The 9,835-nt window shown below is 33.4% G+C and overlaps 1 long non-coding RNA gene across 2 annotated transcripts; it reads right to left on the bottom strand.

The window, feature by feature from the left end:
• Nucleotides 1-2,970: 2,970 nt before the first annotated feature.
• LOC127150274 (uncharacterized) lies at nucleotides 2,971-7,393 on the bottom strand. Of its 2 annotated transcripts, XR_007822501.1 has the most exons (4): nucleotides 7,180-7,393; nucleotides 7,008-7,078; nucleotides 3,693-4,745; nucleotides 2,971-3,222 (listed from the first exon to the last, which is right to left on the bottom strand). It is a non-coding gene; the product is annotated as an uncharacterized LOC127150274 (long non-coding RNA). The 2 variants fall into 2 exon arrangements; XR_007822500.1 differs by having other exon boundaries at nucleotides 2,971-4,745.
• Between the last annotated feature and the right edge of the window lie 2,442 nt (nucleotides 7,394-9,835).

Here is a 9,835-nt window from a genome sequence, read left to right as displayed (position 1 = left end):
CCATCCTATGCGCATTCATCAATGAGCTGGTATTCGATATGGTTGTTACTTTGGCAAAGTACACTTCTACCGAGAGACTTTCTTGTGTAGTAATTGTTACAAGATCCTTTCACAATTGCTAAATGTGTGGGCCATTAGACTGTCATTATCTTTCTTTTAGTTGATCTCATATTTCTTTGACATTTCCATTGTAGACGAGGTTGGCTACGATCTCCTTAGAGATTGAATTTATGATCCAAGGGACTTTTATGTCATTGTTGCATTTCCAGGTTGAAAGTAAATTTCCTTTTGTAGGTTTCTTGATTGCTTTGGGGACAAAATCTATCTTGTTCTTTCTGCAAAGTGCTATCATAGCTCTGCTCCACGAGGAATAATTGCTTGATCCTGCAAGGGGTGTAGAAACAAGATTTGAGGTTGGTATGATTGAATGGTGAAAGGATATATGGGTTAAGTTGGGCATCAAATTCCGGTGAAGAAATGGAAGCAAAAGTTGGATTGTTTCCAAGCGCCGAGTTCTCTGGTGTTGTCATATTGGAAGCTGGCTGAAGAAGAAGCATAGGCGATGATTGCACAACAAATAGGGAGGACGTCGGAAATCTTTTTCGGCAGAGTTTTGGGAATTTATTGCTCCGATACCATATCAAAGTTTGAATAAGAAAGTGATTTCAATTGAATGAATAAATACAGAGATCAAGCCTTATTATAAAGAAAGCTAGAAAGCTTTGAGTGTCATTTTGCAACTAATAGCTCTTAACTGTTTTATAACAAACTAGCTAACTAATTCTTATTTAGCTAACAGATACTAATTAGGATTTGATTGTTTTAGGATTCTTATTTTATACCGATTGCTATTGGATATTGATTATTCTCTATACTAATTGCTAATGATTTGATTTGTAATCTAATTTTTTATATTAATTTTTATCTTGTCACCAATGATATCGTTTGCTGCTGAAATTAAAATGATATATAGTTTTAACCTAAAATTTATTAGACGCTTCTAATTTAATATCTGTTAAACAGAAGCTAAAGAGATAGACTTAAATTTAAAGTAATATTATTTAAAATTAAAAAAAAAACAATAATAAAATAATAACGAAGAAGTAAAGCCACATTAAAAAAAGAAGTGAGAGAGAGGATGTTCTTTTTCTCTCGCTTTTTCTAAAGTTTAATTAGTTGGGGAGAAAACTAGGGAGAAAATATTGAAGAAAAATAGTGAAGAAAGATAAGAAAAGATCATGAAGAAATGTCTTGGAGAAAGTTTAAAATTTGGAATGCAAAGAAAACAAAACGAGATAAGATAAGTGTTCTACTGCTCTCCATTTCGAATTTTGAAATCTTCCTCATAATCATTTGTCATTTCTCACCACAACTTCAAATCCATATAAGGGAAAAATGAATACCAAAAAGAAAAAAATTATAAAGATAAAATGGGGAGATATAGAAAGAACATGAAATTTACAATTAAATTTTTTGCTATACATGCATAATCTAAAAGACCTTTAGGCCGGTTTGGAATGATTTAGTAGGAAAAAGTGTTTTTCAAAAACACATCTTCATTTAAACACTTTGGATTAAAAAATAAAAAGATATGGTAAATTTTTTTTCACATAAATGTTTCTACATAAAAGTTTGTTTGAATTGTTATATAGTAAAAGTACTTTTATTAACTTCTAATTACAATGAAAGAATTAGTTCGTGGAACTGATGGTCATTAGGGAGGTAGTCAAAGGTGGTTGATGAAGATGAATGGAAAACAATGATCGTAGGTTGGTCGTAGCTATTTGTTGAAAGTTGGTCGACAACGGTCATCAAAATATTGATGTCGAAAGTTGGTCGCATCGATTGCAAAAGTTGGTTTTCAATGATTTTTTGAAAACAATTGCTCGAGATGGTGGTTGAAAGTGGCCAACAATGGTCCATGGAAAACGATGACGAGAGGTAGGTGGCAACTGTCATCAGAAGGTTGTAGCTAGTGGTAACAAGAAAAAAAAATGGTTGTCGATAGTTAACTAGTGATGGTTGCCGAAAAGTGGTTGATATGTGTAAATGCAAGAAAAATGATGGTTGGAAGTTAGCCATCGACGATTATCGAGAAGTGGTCACTGAAAAAACGATTGTGAAGAAATAGTAGAAAAAGATGGAAGTTGGAGGTTGGTTGATGACGATCACTGGAAAAGTTGGGATTGAAGGCACCGATGGATCTAAATAAGGACCTCTTGGAGTACGTGCTACCCTTAAATTATATCGGTTTATGAATTATAATATTATATTTGAAGTATTATTTTGCAATATATACTATATAATGCATCATTTAATTCAATGTCAGGTGGTAGAGTAGTGGTTGTGTTCCCACTCTCTTAATTGCCAGGATATAACGAAAATAGTAATTTTAAAAAAAGAAATAAAAATACCTAACGAAAATAGAACCCTAATTTATTTTCTAATCATCATTTGTTACTTAACAAATATTTAAAAAACAAATGTCACTAGAAGAATTTTGGCCTTTAATGTCGGTTTAAAACCGACATTAAAGGCCTTTAAATGTCACTTAGCAACCGACATCTTTGTGAGCGTTATTAAAGGCCTTTAATGTCGGTTAGGCTTTAATGTCGGTTTAAAAACGACATTAAAGGCCTTTTTAATGTCGGGTTAAAAACGACATTGAAGGCCTTTAATGTCAGTTTTCAACCGACATCTTTGATGGTGTTATTGAAGCCCTTTAATGTCGGTTGGGCTTTAATGTCGGTTTAAAAACGACATTAAAGGCCTTTTTAACGTCGGTTTGTCAGTTTTTAACCGACATCTTTGATAGTGTTATTGAAGCCCTTTAATGTCGGTTGAACTTTGATGTCGGTTTAAAACCGACATTAAAGCCTAGTTTTTGGATTCATTTGTACAAATTTATTTTTATTTAATTGTTACATTATTGTCCTATATACCGACATTGGATCAATGTAGATAAATATGTTTTTCACACCCAACAAATCAATGAAATTCATATTATGTTAAAAACTATAATATTTGTCTTTTACATTTGAATACACAAAATAAAATCTTAATATTATGTTTAACATTCTACAATAGTACATGAAAAAAGATTCTAATACAAGAATTAAATAATTAAAAATCCTAAATGCCTTCTGAGTCTTCAATTTTCAACGATCGCTTGGCAATCTCTACACAATCACTTAGCTTTCAACCCGATATGACTTCAATTATCTACAAACAATATCCAAATAAACCATTTATTTAGAATAACAAAGCTGTTTGAAGTACTAAAATTGCAGAGAATGATGAAAAGTTTTTAAGATTTTATATCCACACCCAAATCCACATAACTCTCTTTAGTCTACCTCATCCATCAGGCTTTCCTAAATCTCTTCAATCTATTATTAGAAATGTTCCATATATGCAATCATATACAATCCTTTTCCCAAATTCTAAGATTCTTGTAATTATGAATAAAATCATCCTTACTCTTGGACTTATCAGGATCAAGAAAGTGAATAAAAATGATTGCTTTACTTTTCAACTTATTGCTCAATTATCATAATCGGCACATCAAGTAGACTCTCATTTATTAGATGCTCAGTTATAGTAACTTCATTATCTGCTGATATTTTAAGATGAATAAAAATGGAAACAAAAACCTTATGATTCAAGAGAATGAGGAGGAAAGCTTTACATACCTTTAGCTCTTCTTCTTACATTTCTAATGATAAAAAAGCTGCTCGAAGCCAAGAAGATTAATACTGATATGATTGGCACAACTACTAGAACTATTATACTCTTGCTTTCACTTTGTTCTACAATCGCAAAAACATTAAAAAAAGACATAGATTTTCATACTGTAAAATATCTCAAAACTACTTTACACAGCCTAAGTCCTAATTCGGAACCTTCAAGTGGTAAAGCAAAGTATGGACTTTTATTTGCTTTCAAAGAACCAAATTGATTAACATTATATTGGACTAATGGTAAATTTTCAGGCTGTAATGAATTGATGACAAAATTGAAAAATAAAATCTAAAATGTTTGACTCATTTGTACTGTGCAGTGAAGAACCAATGCTGAAGTTGGACAATATGATATTGAAAGAAGATTCTGACCCAATACAACAGGTTCAAGATCAAGAACATAAAGGTGCAATAGACACTTTATTTACCTTCCCATCTTGTGATACTTAGCTTCAGCACAACCCTTTCTCCTTCATCACTTTAGTTTTCTTTGATTAATCAGTCCATAAATCCCTTAGGAGAAGAAAAGGTGAGTCATTTATAAAAGAGAATGAGGTAAGATATGAATAATTTACACCCTTCTCCAACATTCATTCCATGTACTTAGATATATCAATATACCAATTCATTAACTTTGTTCGCTTTTGTTGAACCTGAGATGAACAGAATGATATTAAAACCATTTAACATTAGTTATAAGAACTCAAACAACATGCACAGATAACGGCGCCAATAATAAAATGTAGAATTAGTATGCCAATGTCCAATACTTGATAGAATAGAAACGTAAATCATCTTTCCCCAAGGAGCTACCTTCAATTGTCTTCCATGCAACTCTGTCTCGTTTAAAAGAAGTGCCTCCTGAACAGCTTCGGCTTCAACAAACTCCACATAAGCAAAGCCCTTGGGATGACCAAATTTATTTGTGAGAATAGTAACCCTGTTGACAGTACCACAAGATTGGAAATGCTGCTGCACTTCTTCAGGTGTATAGGCATAATCAACCTGCAAGTCCAATTCCATCTTAAATGTTATTTAATCAAACACAAACTAAATCATAAGTAAAGCATGGAAACGATAGCAGTATAATACCAAAGAGGACCAACTTAAAAAGTATGAATATTTTATTGCACTCAAAACTAATAAACAGCTCAAACACTTTGATTGATTCTCCTTTAACCTGATGGACTATGTGATCCTTTATCTTAAAAGTTAAAAACTAGAAAAGAAGATGAACCAATCTTTGTGAACTGCTCCTAGAGCAACAGAAAAGTTACGGAATCGGTGTAGGATATTTACTCCAACATCAGTAATCGATGGTCATGTCAAACATTTTTTTAAAAAAATATATTTCTGTATGCATCATGACTCATGCCAATCCCAACTCTATTATTTGGCCACTTGAAAAGAAGGCAACTAAGACAAAAACTTAAGCAATCAACATTTTAACATCTGCCTGTGACTTGTCAATGTGTAGTGCTATTATGATTTATGAAAGTTAATTTTAGTGTATGTCTAGTAATTAGCACTTCCTCTCAAGCACTGTCCAGTGTCCACTTCTAGAAATACATAGTTCATTTGCACCAAGCATATCTCTTTCGGATATGATAAACTTTATGAGCAATTCTCATCTCCCATCTCCATATATCATAAAAATATCCTAACTACTACTGAAAACTCTCCACCATCTCAAGTTGTGATTTAATTGACACTAAAGTCGAGGAAATTACTCATTGGTAACTGCCATACGTCCTATAAACCACATGAAGGACTGCTGCTAAGTGCCATAAATGAATACTCAATATCTCTTCTGCGCATAGATAGGCTACTCATTTGAAGCACAGACAGAAGCCAGATACTCTTAAAGTACAAGGCACTAAGAAGGTAAAGCCTCGCAAAATAAAATTAAAAGGAAGGGGAAAAATAAATTGTGCTAAAGCTATTCAAGGAACAGAAACTGATCTACTGAGGATAGATAGTTGCCAGTGACAAATTTTCAGCCAGTGACAAATTTTCAGCACGCAATACCTGTGAGGGAGATAATAGAACCAAGATATCGATATCAAAGCCACAAGAAAAGAAAAATTATGTACCCCCATAAGGACAGTTAAATAGCCCTCATTTATGAAGCAAAAGTTACCATTACCATCATTCCCAGAACCAAGATATCAACTAACATTGCATGCAAATGATTTGTCTCCATTGACGTGATCATGCCCTCATGTATTGAAGTTGAAGCTTCTTTAGTTCACATTTCCATCCATCCTTACCTAAGTTCACAATAATGTATACTTTTTTGGATCAAATGAACTAAATCGACCAATGTCGTTTTCCCAATCTTCACATTCCTTTTCCTCTTCCTTTTTTCGGTCACTCAATTTCCCCCTATCAATTACAAAGGTTTCTTTTCCATCTTATACTCTCTTTTTTTAATATTTCTTTTTCTCTTTCTCTTTCTTTTTCTTTTTTCTCTTTTCTGTAAACAAGAGAAACTTCTTTTCTTTTATTTTGATCTTTTTTTCCTTCAATTTGTTTCAAACACACATAAATTTTCTTTCTTTTACTGCTTGAATACTATCTTAATGACACAATAAGTAATTTTCCTAATAGAATTATATTGCAATCATCCCAGAGCAAATATTGAGAACTTCGGGTAAAATGAATGACCCTGCGATCATAGCGAGACAAACAAGTTAAACATCTACTCTGACATGGTGAAGAAGCACATCCACAACATAACAAAGGAATAAAGAAAAAAGAAAAACCTAGGGCAAGAATTCTAGTAAAATGGATACATCAATACTTAACCCTTTAAGTTAAAACTAAACGTAGCAAGAGTCCAAATAGCGCACACAACGCAGGGATCAAAATAATATATCTAAAAACTCTCGCTTCCAAGCCTTCAAGTAATACATGATTGCAATATCTCTGACTTGAGCTCGTAGAACCCTCAATACCATAAGAAAGGAAAAGGAACCCAAAACCATTTTATCAAACCCTAATTAGATTTGACTGGACATAGATTAAAGGTGTAAGTTAAGACAGCAATTGCTTTGCAGGAACAAGTGACATCTACGTAAACCTAATCTTCGCCTAGGATATGCTCATCTACAGAAATTAACAACAAAACAACTTAGCAAGTAGTGTAAACTAAATTTGTCAGGTTGCAAAAGAAATATTATCAAGATCAGCATGCTTGTGAAATAGCATTTGACCAACTACACGAAGAATAACGTGCTTATATCAAGACCATAGATCTCATCTCACGTTGCCAACAAATACAGATTGCGAATCTGCCTCTTCTTTGCTTTCTTGACTTACAGCCGAACCAGCAGGATCTGTATAAGAAATTATAATCAGGCAGATTGAAGATGCTACAGTAGCTTCATACGAACTTCAAAATCAATTTAGTCGAAGGTAATTCGAGATGGAGGTAAACCTTGAACGCCGACAAGTCGATTGATATCCTTGTGGTGGCGCGGCCAAAGCTTGTACGTGAACGTCGTCTGTGATGGTCGAATGTCGTCTGTGCGTGAACGTCTGGTGGTGGAACGTCAGCCAAAGCTTGTGCGTAACATCATCTGTGCGTGAAATTTGCGGTCGACGAGCTTGGGTGGAGGAAGGACAGGAAGAAGAATGGGAAAAAGAAAAGAAAGAACGTATGGGAGGGAAAGACGACCCTAGGGTTTTTGCTGAATTAAATTAAGGAAAAAAACAGAGAGAAACCATTGACTTTTTACAATATTAAAAAAAAAATTAAAAATGAGCTTTAATGTCCCTTTTAAAAAAGGGAGAATGTTTAATGTCGGTTTAAACCGACATTAAACATCCGCTTTTTGAAAAGCGACATTAAAGTTCATTTTTCATTTTTTCCACCTGACATTAAAGCCCAGATTTCTTCTAGTGTGTAGCAAAGTTTCAATCGAAACTTTCACTCTCAACGATATTTTATAAAAAATGTATTATTCTTTTTTTCTTTTTTTAATGTAATTTTGAAATTCACATTTACATTACTTATGTATGTTGAAATTTATGTCCTAAACTCGTAGTTTGTAATCATATTCTATTAAATAAAGTCGTTATTGAGAAATTGAATACTATAATCTTAAATCCAATAAACTAAGTTCCCAAGGCCATTTTGAGTAAACTTGAACTTTATGTAGAGACATAAATATGGAATAAGTTCGAGTAAATAGCCTAAATAGTCTATAGTATATAAATAAAGGTTGGGCGCCTTATTCAGAGATACTATGGATGTGGCCCGCTTTGTAGTTAATATAAACGATATAATCCTGAATCGTTCATGTAAAGACATGAAAGTGTGGGCATCCTATGTAAAAGGTTTACATAAGACAGAACCATGAAATAGTCACTTTTACGTTATAAAACCGTTTACTGTTTAAAATTGACTATCTCGATTATTGATTACCAAGGTAACTTAATCTTAATCCTGAGCTAACTGTGAACTCCTGTTCACACGATATTATCCTTAGATCTTCATAGGTAAGGGCAACTCATTAGCGTTGGCCCAATAAGCCTCCCATTTCAAGGGTAAGATTGGGTGGATAGTTGGGAACATAGGGTGCAAGATGGAATTCCCTCCTACCTGCTTTAGGGTTAGTAGGTAGGTTGTTCCCTTAAGGACTGAATCCAAGCCTTGAACACTGGGGCCCCACCCTCTCATTGGCCCGAGAGGGATTCGTTTTATAGGTTGTACCTTAAAACCAATTGTTCAATAGTGGATCAGTGGGACTTAAGGAGAAAGATGTAGTCTTGGGGGTAAAATGGTACATTTTGACCCAGCCAAGCCTACGAACAACCTATGAAGGATTAACTTGCTGATCATGGTTATATCAAATGGACAAAAATATATCTATAGTGACAGGAGTGCAACTACGGGACTTTAGTGGAATGACCAACGTAGTTAACAAATGTTGATTAGCTTGGTATAAAAGAGTTTAGCTTGTTAATCTCGGATAGTTGAAGCTCATGATCTATAGGTCCATTAGGTTCCCCTGCTAGCTCATATGGAATAAAGAATAGTATAATGGAATGAGTCAAATTGTTTGAAACAGGAGAGAAGAGAGAAATCGACAAGTATATGTGATATAGCCGTCAGTGTTAAATTACTAATAGAGCTTTATGCTTAAATAGGATTTAAATATTAAAGATATGAATGTGGATTCATACTCGGAAGCTCGGAAAAGATGGAAATAGTCAAAGTTGTAAAAAGTCAAAATGTTTATTTTTTACTTTTGAAAAGTCAAACTTTGACCGACAACATATTCAAATTTGATTTGAATCTTGAGAAAATAAATGTGAGTTCATGCTCGGAAGGTCAAAATTAGTCAAGACGAACAAAATTGTAAAAAAATTAAAATATTGACTTTTTGGTTTGAAAAGTCAAAGTTTAACTTTGTCCAAATGACAATTTTACCCTTTGACCAAAGTTAGTGGAAAAATCCAACAATTAGTTGGATAAACCCACTAACTATAGTGGACTAGGTGTTAGCAAACTATGAAGACATTAATCCCACTAATGGTTAGTGGGTTATGTGTTGTTGGCCCATGTGTGTACATACACATGCAACCTTGCATGTGAATTCTATATAAAATGGGCACTTGGGGCCTTAAGAAAAAGACTTAGCATTTTTTCTAAAACAAATTGAGTTGCCATTTTTTTGTTTGGTTTTATTAAAAATAAAAAATTAAATCTCAACCCCTTTTTCCATCTTATTTCTCTCTCCCGGTTTCCTTCATCCAACGGGTCCCACAACCCAGTTTTGAGTCTGAAGGATAGTAGATCAACCCTAGCGGTGTTCAAGCATCAATTGGAGCTTCGAACGTAAGTTTTTCTTAAAAACCCTATATTTAATCTTATTTCGATTTAGGGTTTTTTTTTTTTTGTTAATTAGTTGCAATTATGGTAAATTTTTTGTCTTTCTTTCGCCCTGCTCGTTTAATCTCTATCAATGTATATATTTATTTTATTTTATTTCATAATTAAAGGTAAACAAGATAATTCTTTTTTCGTTAATCGTTAATGTACGTATCATATTATTCACCAGTAAGTTAAAAAATTTCTTAGTTTTTTA

Source organism: Cucumis melo, chromosome 7 (assembly GCF_025177605.1).
Source record: "Cucumis melo cultivar AY chromosome 7, USDA_Cmelo_AY_1.0, whole genome shotgun sequence".
Taxonomy (NCBI): Eukaryota; Viridiplantae; Streptophyta; class Magnoliopsida; order Cucurbitales; family Cucurbitaceae; genus Cucumis; species Cucumis melo.
The sequence above is the reverse complement of the archived record's forward strand: the minus strand, read 5'-3'. Positions and strand labels throughout refer to the sequence as shown.